The sequence below is a fragment of the Schistocerca piceifrons genome, chromosome 2 (genome assembly GCF_021461385.2).
Source record: "Schistocerca piceifrons isolate TAMUIC-IGC-003096 chromosome 2, iqSchPice1.1, whole genome shotgun sequence".
Classification (NCBI taxonomy): Eukaryota; Metazoa; Arthropoda; class Insecta; order Orthoptera; family Acrididae; genus Schistocerca; species Schistocerca piceifrons.
The window spans coordinates 405,471,926-405,484,309 of record NC_060139.1 but is presented as its reverse complement, the minus strand read 5'-3'; the positions used below and the strand labels follow the sequence as shown (position 1 = coordinate 405,484,309).

The 12,384-nt window shown below is 41.4% G+C and overlaps 1 pseudogene; it reads left to right on the top strand.

Moving 5' to 3' along the window:
- Positions 1-5,917: 5,917 nt before the first annotated feature.
- Positions 5,918-6,035, top strand: LOC124778404 (annotated as a pseudogene).
- The last annotated feature ends 6,349 nt before the right edge of the window (positions 6,036-12,384 follow it).

Here is a 12,384-nt window from a genome sequence, read left to right as displayed (position 1 = left end):
AGGGAGGTCATCGGTCATCGGTCCCTAGACTTACACACTACTTAAACTAACTTATGGTCAGAACAACACACACACCCCCGCCCGAGGGAGGACTCAAACCTCTGGCGGTAGGGGCCGCGCAATCAGTGACATGGAGCCCAAAACCGCGCGGCCACTCCGTGCAACAGCATTGTTGTCGTCTACATTCTTTGTCGCCCCTACAGCTGCAACATCGTGAAGACTGTTAAGTGACAAAGTATAACTAATACTGTACAGGCATTACCCAGTCGCATTTCTTTCACAGACCTTAATGACAAGCTTTCTTGAATAATAACCTGCAGTAATTAAAACTTGTAGGGCACCTGTGTAGTCATTGTCCCCACACATTATTAGCGAGCAGGGTCCCTTTACTTTCGATGCAGTCACCGAGTGTCGTGTTGTTGTTGTTGTTGTGCTCTTCAGTCCTGAGACTGGTTTGATGCAGCTCTCCATGCTACTCTATCCTGTGCAAGCTTTTTCATCTCCCAGTACCTACTGCAACCTACATCATTCTGAATCTGCTTAGTGTATTCATCTCTTGGTCTCCCTCTACGATTTTTACCCTCCACGCTGCCCTCCAATACTAAATTGGTGATCCCTTGATGCCTCAGAACATGTCCTACCAACCGATCCCTTCTTCTGGTCAAGTTGTGCCACAAACTTCTCTTCTCCCCAATCCTATTCAATACTTCCTCATTAGTTATGTGATCTACCCATCTAATCTTCAGCATTCTTCTGTAGCACCACATTTCGAAAGCTTCTATTCTCTTCTTGTCCAAACTATTTATCGTCCATGTTTCACTTCCATACATGGCTACACTCCATACGAATACTTTCAGAAATGACTTCCTGACACTTAAATCAATACTGGATGTTAACAAATTTCTCTTCTTCAGAAACGCTTTCCTTGCCATTGCCAGCCTACATTTTATATCCTCTCTACTTCGACCATCATCAGTTATTTTGCTCCCCAAATAGCAAAACTCCTTTACTACTTTAAGTGCCTCATTTCCTAATCTAATTCCCTCAGCATCACCCGACTCGAATAGACTACATTCCATTATCCTTGTTTTGCTTTTGTTGATGTTCATCTTATATCCTCCTTTCAAGACACTGTCCATTCCATTCAACTGCTCTTGCAAGTCCTTTGCTGTCTCTGACAGAATTACAATGTCATCGGCGAACCTCAAAGTTTTTATTTCTTCTCCATGAATTTTAATACCTACTCCGAATTTTTCTTTTGTTTCCTTTACTGCTTGCTCAATATACAGATTGAACAACATCGGGGAGAGGCTACAACCCTGTCTTACTCCCTTCCCAACCACTGCTTCCCTTTCATGTCCCTCGACTCTTATAACTGCCATCTGGTTTCTGTACAAATTGTAAATAGCCTTTCGCTCCCTGTATTTTACCCCTGCCACCTTTAGAATTTGAAAGAGAGTATTCCAGTCAACATTGTCAAAAGCTTTCTCTAAGTCTACAAATGCTAGAAACGTAGGTTTGCCTTTCCTTAATCTTTCTTCTAAGATAAGTCGTAAGGTCAGTATTGCCTCACGTGTTCCAGTGTTTCTACGGAATCCAAACTGATCTTCCCCGAGGTTGCCTTCTACTAGTTTTTCCATTCGTCTGTAAAGAATTCGTGTTAGTATTTTGCAGCTGTGACTTATTAAGCTGATAGTTCGGTAATTTTCACATCTGTCAACACCTGCTTTCTTTGGGATTGGAATTATTATATTCTTCTTGAAGTCTGAGGGTATTTCGCCTGTTTCATACATCTTGCTCACCAGATGGTAGAGTTTTGTCAGGACTGGCTCTCCCACGGCCGTCAGTAGTTCCAATGGAATATTGTCTACTCCGGGGGCCTTGTTTCGACTCAGGTCTTTCAGTGCTCTGTCAAACTCTTCACGCAGTATCATATCTCCCATTTCATCTTCATCTACATCCTCTTCCATTTCCATAATATTGTCCTCAAGTACATCGCCCTTGTATAGACCCTCTATATACTCCTTCCACCTTTCTGCTTTCCCTTCTTTGCTTAGAACTGGGTTTCCATCTGAGCTCTTGATATTCATACAAGTCGTTCTCTTATCTCCAAAGGTCTCTTTAATTTTCCTGTAGGCGGTATCTATCTTACCTCGAGTGAGATAGGCCTCTACATCCTGACATTTGTCCTCTAGCCATCCCTGCTTAGCCATTTTGCACTTCCTGTCGATCTCGTTTTTGAGACGTTTGTATTCCTTTTTGCCTGTTTCACTTACTGCATTTTTATATTTTCTCCTTTCATCAATTAAATTCAATATTTCTTCTGTTACCCAAGGATTTCTACTAGCCCTCGTCTTTTTACCTACTTGATCCTCTGCTGCCTTCACTACTTCATCCCTCAAAGCTACCCATTCTTCTTCTACTGTATTTACTTCCCCCATTCCTGTCAATTGCTCCCTTATGCTCTCCCTGAATCTCTGTACAACCTCTGGTTCTTTTAGTTTATGTAGGTCCCATCTCCTTAAATTCCCACCTTTCTGCAGTTTCTTCAGTTTTAATCTACAGGTCATAACCAATAGATTGTGGTCAGAGTCCACATCTGCCCCTGGAAATGTCTTACAATTTAAAACCTGGTTCCTAAATCTCTGTCTTACCATCATATAATCTATCTGATACCTTTTAGTATCTCCAGGGTTCTTCCATGTATACAACCTTCTTTCATGATTCTTAAACCAAGTGTTAGTTATGATTATGTTGTGCTCTGTGCAAAATTCGACCAGGCGGCTTCCTCTTTCATTTCTGTCCCCCAATCCATATTCACCTACTATGTTTCCTTCTCTCCCTTTTCCTACACTCGAATTCCAGTCACCCATCACTATTAAATTTTCGTCTCCCTTCACAATCTGAATAATTTCTTTTATTTCATCATACATTTCTTCAATTTCTTCGTCATCTGCAGAGCTAGTTGGCATATAAACTTGTACTACTGTAGTAGGCGTGGGCTTCGTATCTATCTTGGCCACAATAATGCGTTCACTATGCTGTTTGTAGTAGCTTACCCGCACTCCTATTTTCCTATTCATTATTAAACCTACTCCTGCATTACCCCTATTTGATTTTGTGTTTATAACCCTGTAGTCACCTGACCAAAAGTCTTGTTCCTCCTGCCACCGAACTTTACTAATTCCCACTATATCTAACTTCAACCTATCCATTTCCCTTTTTAAATTTTCTAACCTACCTGCCCGATTAAGGGATCTGACATTCCACGCTCCCATCCGTAGAACGCCAGTTTTCTTTCTCTTGATAACGACATCCTCTTGAGTAGCCCCCGCCCGGAGATCCGAATGGGGGACTATTTTACCTCCGGAATATTTTACCCAAGAGGACGCCATCATCATGTAATCATACAGTAAAGCTGCATGCCCTCGGGAAAAATTACGGCTGTAGTTTCCCCTTGCTTTCAGCCGTTCGCAGTACCAGCACGGCAAGGCCGTTTTGGTTATTGTTACAAGGCCAGATCAGTCAATCATCCAGACTGTTGCCCTTGCAACTACTGAAAAGGCTGCTGCCCCTCTTCAGGAAAAGAGTGTCGTAAAGATATGAAAACTGACAATACATTTACTGCCTGCTTCGTTTGTTTGCTAACGACCAGTTTTAGTCTAAATTTTGCTGCCTCAGCAACTGTTCATTCTTGCATTTCATAACAGAGGGTTGACTAATTGGAAATTTGCATATTACTTTCACTCACTTAAAGTAACGTAAATTTGCACTGGAAAAACTAATAACACAAGTTAACAGTGATCAATTTCATTTATTCTATATTTACCTTAGCGAGTGACTTTTGCTGGCTTCTTACGTACCTCGTTGTTCATATGTTAGAAAAAAAACGGTTGCTTATTTGCAAAAGCAAATCCAATTTGACCTTTCAATAAATAAGAGTAAATTTCTTGCCTTTTTCAAAATTTTGCCTTAAATTACACTGGGTTACGTAAAAATAATTTTTTTTTTACATAACAGAATTTCAGTTATAGTCAGTCATTTATTCAACCAGCAACTTCATTTTACATTGCTTTCCAAATTTAATATTTCAGATTAAGTCACTGAAAACTGTGCTTTCTGATTCGTTTATTTTCTCGTGAACTGCTGTGTTGCGGAAAAGCGTGACAATCTTCTGTTGCGACACCAGTGTTTAATAATGTTCTTTGGCATTACCTTCCTTAGGATTCCTGATAGTCATTGCCCTACTGTGCTGGCGACCGTTTAATTGCTAAACAGTATTTTTTGTATTAAGTATTACGTGGTACCCACTTTCCCCCGTGTGTGGTTCGTGAGCGACTGCACTAAAATTCACCCATTTCAAATTTATTAATCTGTGTTTAGTTATGTTTAGAGCAGGCTTGTTCTCCAGAAGGGACTGTTGTACACTTTCCCCCTAGAAACCGTTATTACTTTCCTTTGGTAACGATAGCCCTGCTGACTGTAAAATTTCATTAGGTGTGCGCGATCACGGTCATTTACATCGCAATCCGATAGGCCAGTTAGGAGGAGGGAGATTACATGTGGCGTCGTTAGCGGCAAGACGATATCAATTTGGTATTGTTCTTGGACGAATTTTGCAATGTGCAGATTCGTAGTGAATTAAGCCCTTTCGCTACGTACAGAGTCGCTCACGCACGTCATAGTAAGTGGTGGAAATAAACCACAAAATCTCTAAATTGCGATTAATCAGGAAAACAGCGTCACAGTCGCTATCGCTGAACACAGGAATTGACAGAAATTGAATTCCTGGCATTTTCAGGTGTATGTAATTCTGAATAAAACTCAAAACCTAATCCATTGACGGTGGATACGAGAAAACTAATACGAGAGAACCCGAGTTTGAGAGAAAACCAGTAACATCTAAAAATATAAATGATTTGTTGAGAAAGTTGATAAGTAAAACTAATGCTCAGTCTCAATCAATAAAAGCTGAATCCGAATCAATTAGTGCTCAGTCCGAATCCATGAAAGCTCACTTTGTATCAACTGATGCTAAAATGAATTATCATTCTGAATCGATAATGCTAAAATTAATGCCCAACCCGAATCAGTTAACAGCAAAATTGATGCATAGTTAAGTAAAATGGATGATCAGAACAAAGTAATCAACATTTTTAACCGTAATATTGAAGTTGTTAAGACGAAAGTAGATGAAATTAAGAAAGAAATGATTGTAACAAATTGCGAAATCGGTTATCTAAAGCAGGAAATGTCAGAGGTACAGTCAAAAATAAGAAGCATAAACAATCGTTTTGAGACAGAAGTAGAGAAAATCGAACAGAAACGGTAACATACTGTTGATCCCATTATTGAAAATAAAGTAACCAAAAAGGCAGAATTAGTGCGAGAAGACGATAGGGAAAGGTTACGAATTTGCAAATTTTAGTATCAGAGATTGATACTAGAGTCTTAAACAGCGGACTACGTGTGACGAGAAAAAGCGGGAAGTGGAAACGTTAGCGACGATCGCTTTCCAAGTAGTTACAAAAGTAACTGGACCAGGAAAGACATTAGACGAAAAGCTGCACTATGTGTCATGCCACGCATATAATAATGAAATCTTAGCGAAGGATGAGCGATTCGATCCCTTCAAAAAGCAGGGTGGATTGCACGCTACCGATTTTATTAAAAGCTGCTAAACGATATTGCCTGAATCGTGGAGGTGTAAGTCGAAAATTAACGCAGTAACCGACGTGTTAGCGACCGAACTTAAGCGATGAGGCTTAAACTAAATGGTGGAATAACCGCGAAAATTTTAAAAGTCGTGGTAATAGCAACAACTACCACAACTGCAACAACCATAAGAACAAAAAAAATGGGAATAATGGTAACCACTACCAAAGTTTTAACTACTCGCACCACTATAACAATAACGGGCAACGGCCTTGCCGCAGTGGATACACCGGTTCCCGTGAGATCACCGAAGTTCAGCGCTGTCGGGCGTGGTCGGCATTTGGATGGGTGACCATCCAGGCCGCCATGCGCCGTTGCCATTTTTCGGGTTGCACTCAGCCTGGTAATGCCAATTAAGGAGCTACTCGACCTAATAGTAGCGGCTTCGGTCAAGAATACCATCATAACTACCGGGAGAGCGGTGTGCTGACCCCACGCCCCTCCTATCCGCATCATCCACTGAGGCTGACACGGCGGTCGGATGGTCCCGGTAGGCCACTCGTGGCCTGAAGACGGAGTACTATAACAATAACGTCATTTTGGGAACAATAATAGTTGAAATGACAGATGCCAGCATCAGGTGAATACGGCACGTGGTTCTCAACAGAAGGATAGTAGATAGGAGCACAATCAGCCATTACGACAGCCTGATAGAAACACGCCTTTCGTACTCGGTCAGGGAAACCACTAACCGCGCCGGTTTGGGGCCCACCGGGCGTAGGAAAATCTCGGCGGCGCAGAACAAAACCTGGGCAACGTCGCTATTACAGATCCGAAAGGATAAGTCGGCAATGGAAGAATGTACAAGAAGACAAAACGAGTAACGCATCGGCGGTAACAAAAACTGAAGTTGGAAGGCACTCGACAAAGTAGTCACTGTCGGTAAGAACGATTAAAATAGGGTATTGGTCCTTAAGGTTAAAGCAATAACGGTACCGCGGGCTCCAATACAGTGTGATTCGCAGGCGGAATTAAAGAAGCCGCTATCGGATATAACTTCCATTATCGCGCTGGGCAATGCGGAATGCGAGAAGGTGTGGCTACGTCAGTTCGGTCGGATGTACGACGAACTGGGGAGACGTGTTAACGGGGAGAGCGGACAGTAATTGACGCTTTTCAATCAGTATGAAATTCTTGTTTATGAGGAAACGAACAGTCTGTAGCGAAAAGGCAGGTTTGTCCAAACCTTGTATTCACTGAAGTAGTCGTCCTCAACGACGCTGGTCCTAAAAAAAACCGAAACGAAATTTCTGAAGAGGGCAAGACGAATTTGCTGATGATGACCGGATATGACTAATTGAAAGCCACGTAGATTACAACATTTGCGAAGTTAAGGATGACGTCATACAGTCAGACGAGAGTGGTGTGGCTTGCATGATCTCGGGGGAAGAATCGAAAGCAGAAACATAGCACTTTTCCATAAGCGATACGGATGATGACAACAATCTTTCTGAAGAAAACTTACATGACTTGACAGTTAGCGAATTCATGTTAATACAAGGTACATTAATCGAAGATATTGATAAAAAATTTACAGTATTGGGGTTAACGCGGCTTCAATAACCGCAGGACAAGCAGATAGAAATTGAGAATGTCCAGAACAGAAAATCAAAAAACCACCAGATAAACCACTATCCGTATCAGAGCCAGACGGATTTTTCTGAAATGATCTTGGTGTGGATGTGGACTTACTATGGGGAAACGAATCCGAAGTTGTTCTGAAATTATACTACTTACAAGACGTAGAGAAACGGAAGAATACAAAGAATACTTGTAAAGAGAGAACGAATGCTCGAAAACAGTGAAGGCCATGTATGACGAAAAGTATAAAGACGGAGAAAGGTTGAGGAAGTATTACGGGATGTACAACAATATCCTGTATATACGCAACAATGAGACTAGCGACACTAGGCGGGTGTGTTGGCCCACCAAGTACATCACCGAAATAGTAGACTATTATCACTTAGCCTATGGTCATAACGGACCGAAGAAATGTACAGAGAAAATGGCTGAAGATATGATTTTTAACAACAGATAGGATAAAAATTTGCGATAAGTGTCAGAGGGTGAAAGTGACAATCGCACAAATCATTGTCCTATGCAGAGCATAAGACATCACAATGTACTAGAATTATTATGCACGGACCTCTATGGTCCCCTGCTCAAGATCGCGAGTAATTTTGCCTACATATTAATAACGCTAGTAGCCTTTCGGAAGTCCATTATGTTATAACCGACAAGAAAGGCAACAACTAAAGCTGTTTAAAGACGATTACTTTGTGCATATTGGCAAACCAAAAGCGATTTTTCCGATAGTGGGGCACAGTTTAATTGCAAATTGTCTATCAAAGATATGGAAAGCAGTGGAGTTGTAGTGATATACATCTCGGCCTATTGTCTGCAGCTCGTGGCCTAGTGGCTAGCGTTGCTGCCTCTGGATCATGGCATCCCGGGTTCGAATCCCTGGCTGGGTGCGGGATTTTCTCTGCCCGGGGCCTGAGTGTTTGTGTTGTCATCATCATCATCATCATCATCATTCGTGACAGTGGTTAGATTGGCATGCGAAAAAATTGGACTGTGACCACGCAGTTGAGCGAATCACAAACCAAACATCACCATCATCATCTCAGCCTATGGCCTGGACGGAAAGCCAGCGAAACGATACATAAGTCACCTATAGTGACTTTGCCGAGCGTATTGTCACGGCAGTCACAGGGCGTAGGGCAAACACACGAACAATTTAGAAAAGATTATGAAGCCTTGACGCACGGATCTACTGGATTCAGTCTGGAGGAATTTCTATCAGACAATAAGCCTAAGAGTTTGGTTGAAGAGATAACTGATTTCCCTCCGTGAGTTAGTATTGATAATTAGGTGTAGAAAGAATGTTTACGAGAGTTAATGAAAAAGAAAGCCAAGGTGCGAATGCGGCGTCACGTTGCGAAAGCGTGGTTTGCGAAATTTGCAATCGGCGACCTCGTTCTCGTCAGAGTGAACGAGAAATCGAACGGCATTGATACTGAGATTTCAAAATTTAAATTCATTTATAATTCACCATTTAAGAATGCCAGTATATCTCACACTAACGCTTGCTTTTTAGCTATTTGTAATATTGGCAAGTTGTTAGTTGTACGTAACATAGTCGACTGGAAATGGTATGATTCAAGAGCTGATTAATACAAGAAAGAATTTCCAGTAAAAAACTTAATTATGATTCTAATTTCGAAAATTTATTCCAAATTTATCTCTTGGACCAGACACTCCTCAACGAATTTGCAAAAAGTATAATGAGAAATATAGCTTACAGAGTAAACGTTCTGAAAGCTGCTGAAATGGCAGAAAAACCCAACCCATGGCCACTGTGTATAAACGTCACTCTGTACATGTATCATTTGTAATTTTGTAAATAATATGTTGTAAAAATTCTCTTACGTCATGTATTATGTAAGTGAATACTGACGAACTCATATAGTGTAGAAGACTGTGTTGCGTGTGAATGAAGATAGTGTTGAACTATCCACTGTGATGGAAACATAAGTCCGCAGCTCGTGGTCGTGCGGTAGCGTTCTCGCTTCCCGCGCCCTGGTTCCCGGGTTCGATTCCCGGCGGGGTAAGGGATTTTCTCTGCCTCGTGATGACTGGGTGTTGTGTGATGTCCTTAGATTAGTTAGGTTTAAGTAGTTCTAAGTTCTAGGGGACTGATGACCGTAGATGTTAAGTCCCATAGTGCTCAGAGCCATTTTAGAACCATAGAAATATAGGGACTCCCTGAGGTTACTCGGGAGTGAATTTTCAAAGAATACGAGGCAGGTGGCCACTCTGGAATGCCACAGAGCAAAAAGAGAGATCAATTGTGCCTCTGTGGCGCACACAACAATGCAATGTCTGCACTGAGTCGCTGCGGGCTCTTAGAACGTTGGGGCATCCTTTGTAAATACACGCGTGGAACACGACCTTTCTCTTTTCGGCACAATCTGTGTTGCTTTGATATAAACATTTAAGTTTTATCTCTAAGCTTGCACGTAACACATGAGCTATTTCAAGCGTAATGGTTTTTGGAAAGATGTATTCTTGTTGTTTAAAATATGTTTTGGTACACTACGATTTTTGAGTTATAATGACACATTGTTTTCATGCTAATTACGTGCCCACACACGATTATGATAATTAATGAGAAGCCTAATGAGTGATTAAGAAAATTTATGTAAACGAAATTGGATGACTTTACGCATCTGCATTTCCGTTGCATTTCTTCGGAGGTTACCTGATTCAGTTTCCCTTCAGGAAAACACTCATGAAATGTGGGACACACGTAACACCAAAAACCCAGATATAATACTTCCTGTAACATCCAAAAATTTCGCCGTTAATATCTGCTGGTACTGAATCTGGAAGTATTGTTGCAGAAGCTACATGTAATACTTAATGGATGTAATAGTATGTTCGTTTGTGAATGCATGTAACTGATAGTAATTATAGCCGGCCGAGGTGGTCGAGCGGATCTAGGCGCTACAGTTTGGAACCGCGCGACCGCTACGGTCGCAGGTTCGAATCCTGCCTCGGGCATGGATGGGTGTGATGTCCTTAGGTTGGTTAGGTTTAAGTAGTTCTAAGTTCTAGGGGACTGATGACCTCAGAAGTTAAGTCCCATAGTGCTCAGAGCCATTTGATAGTAATTATTAAGTAAATATCATAAATTGCTGGTAATCGCCAAGGGAACTTTGTTTGAATATACCGACAGCGACAACGGAATGGAGTAGCTGTGCCGTTGTTTATCTTTGCGTATGGAGGGTCTCTGTCGCGCTTCGAGCGGAGAGGAGAGAGAGCAGCTTGAGTCTTGAAAGAGTACGGAAGTGCTTGGGGGGCGCTCCCGTAAACGTGCTGTGCAGCTGTGATCGCGCCATTGTAGACACACCTACATTGTTAACCCGCTAGTATTGGGAGCACGGTCGGAGTGGACAGGCAGAGGAAGCTGCAATCTAATTATAGCTGGTCCCATAATTATACGTGGGTCTGGAAACGACTCGTGGTTCGCAACCAGCAGCAACAGCAGCAGCTCAGCATTACCGTTTATTACATTCATCGTCGCCCACAAAACAACATCGTGACACTACTAACTGACGAATTATAAGTAATAGTGTACACTTATCACCCAGTGACATTTCTTTCACAGATCTTAATGACTTACTTTCTTCAATAATAACCTGCAATAGTCAAAATTTGTAGGGAACCTCTGTTGTCATTGTCCTGGTACGTTATTAGCAAGCAGGATCCCTTTCCTTTCCATGCAAGTGCCGAGTGTTGTAAAAGTATGAAAGTTGATTATCTATTTACTGGTAGTGTTGTCTGTTTACTGACGACCAGTTTCGGTCTACATTTTTCTGCCTCAGTAAGTGATCATTCTTGCACTGTATAACCGAGGCTTAAATAAATTCGAATTTTGCGTTTTAATTTCACTCACTTAAAGTAAAGTAAAATTTCACTGCCAAAAGTAATGACTAAAGGTCCAGCACAAATCAACATTGCACAATTTCATTCGTTCCGTGTTTAGCTTAGCGAATGACTATTGCCGTACGTATGGTCCAAATGGCTCTGAGCACTATGGGACTTAACTTCTGTGGTCATCAGTCCCCTAGAACTTAGAACTACTTAAACCTAACTAACCTAAGGACATCACACACATCCATGCCCGAGGCAGGTTTCGAACCTGCGACCATAGCAGTCCCGCGGTTCCGGACTGCGCGCCTAGAACCACTAGACCACCGCGGCCGGCTTTGGTACGTATCTTATTGTTCTTATGTTAAGAGTAAACCAGTTGCTCATTTGCTTAAAGTAAATTCAATTCTATTTTTCAATAATTGCTTGCCTTTTCCAAATTTTGCATTAAGTTACGGTGATGTTACTGAATATGATTTTTTTTTTTTTTTTTTTTTTTTTTTTTTTTTTTTTTTTTTTTGCATAACGAAGTTTGAGCTACAGTCAGTCACTTATTTAACCAGCATCTTCATTTAACGTTGCATTCAGAATTTAGTGTTTCGGATGAAGTAAATGCAAACTCTGTGCTTTCTGATTCATTTATTTTCTCGTGAACTGCTGTGTTGTAGGAAAGTGAGACATCCTTTTGTTGTTACGCCGTTGACGGTATGCTGTATTTCTCTGGCTTTACCTTTCTTAGGATTCTGGATATTCATTCCCCTAGTGGACTGGTGACCGCTTAATTATCCTTTTTTGGTAATTAGTATTTCTTGTATTCAATATTACGTGGTACCGTTTTCCGCCCTGTGTGGTTCGTAGCGATTGCGCTAAATTCCTCCCATTTCAAACCTGTTATCAGTATTTCGATGGGGTTCAGAAAATACTCGTCCTTCAGAAGGATCTGTTGTACACTTACCTCCTAGTAGCAGGTATTACTTTATTTACTCAGTGTAAAATTTCATTAGGCATACGCGATCACGGTCGTTTATATCGCAACCCAATAGGCCGATTAGGAGTGGGCAGGTTACAATCCCAAAATCCCACATGTGGATAATTGCAAAAGGAAGCTGATGGAGCAACTGCTGTCATTATAATTGTATCATAAATCAATGCCATAGCTTTGTCTTTTATTTATGAGCGTAGGGCTGGTTTATTTTAATAAAGTTGTTGTTGTGCGAATGATTCTTATTTGAC